This window comes from Seriola dumerili, unplaced genomic scaffold (assembly GCF_002260705.1).
Source record: "Seriola dumerili isolate Sdu_G_001 unplaced genomic scaffold, Sdu_1.0 BDQW01000383.1, whole genome shotgun sequence".
NCBI classification, from domain to species: domain Eukaryota; kingdom Metazoa; phylum Chordata; class Actinopteri; order Carangiformes; family Carangidae; genus Seriola; species Seriola dumerili.
Window position 1 is genome coordinate 183,355 of NW_019174638.1, and position 1,106 is coordinate 184,460.

A 1,106-nucleotide genomic window follows, 5' to 3' on the forward strand; every position below is an offset into this window, starting at 1 on the left:
TTGGTTATTAAATGTAGTTTTATTAGTTATTAATGTAGTTTTATTAGTTGTTAAATGTAGTTTTATTAGTTGTTAAATGTAGGTTATTAAATATAGTTTTATTAGTTATTAAATATAGTTTTATTAGTTGTTAAATGTAGTTTTATTAGTTGTTAAATGTAGGTTATTAAATATAGTTTTATTAGTTGTTAAATGTAGTTTATTAAATGTAGTTTTATTAGTTGTTAAATGTAGGTTATTAAATGTAGTTTTATTAGTTATTAAATATAGTTTTATTAGTTGTTAAATGTAGTTTATTAAATGCAGTTTTATTAGTTGTTAAATGTAGTTTTATTAGTTGTTAAATGTAGTTTTATAACCTCAGGTAAATCACCTTGGGGAGTAGGACTGAACATGACGTTGACCATCGGACAGACACGCTGACCACGATTGTGGTCAACCTCAAACGCAAATTTCTCTCCTGAACTCCTGCAGACCCGTTGATGCTCATGCAGCCAAGATAAAACAATAGTGTGATGATAGACTTTTATCTGCGAGAGACAGCAAGATTAACATTACACTTGTCTGCAGTGAGCGATGGAGGCCGGGCGTCTGTGTTGCTCCTTCTCTTCAGCAACAGAGACACACGACATTAAACCACTTCAGGTCAGTGCATTAACGTCCTTAATCAGGACGACACTTGAGAAGCTCATTAAAAAAAAAGAGAGGTGTTCCTGCAGGTGGAAAAATCCCTCGAGCCGTGTAATCTGCGTCCAGGTGTGGCAGAGGTGTGGAGGACGCTCTCGTTCACGCTGCTGAACTTTCTGTGTCGCCACCTACAGGAGACAAAAGCTCATGACGGGCTGTCGTTTCTAGATTTCCTCATCTCGCTGTTAACACTGTCCAGCCACATCTGTTGGCAGAGAAGCTCATTCATCCTTTCTTCTTTCTATCTTCAATTTATTTTTTTACATTTGGGTGTTTTTAGTAGTTATTAAATGTAGTTTTAGTTGTTTAATTAGTTTATATGTAGTTTTATTAGTTATTAAATGTAGTTAAATTAGTTGTTAGAATGTAGTTTTATTAGTTTGTTAAATGTAGTTAATTAATATAGTTTTTATTAGTTC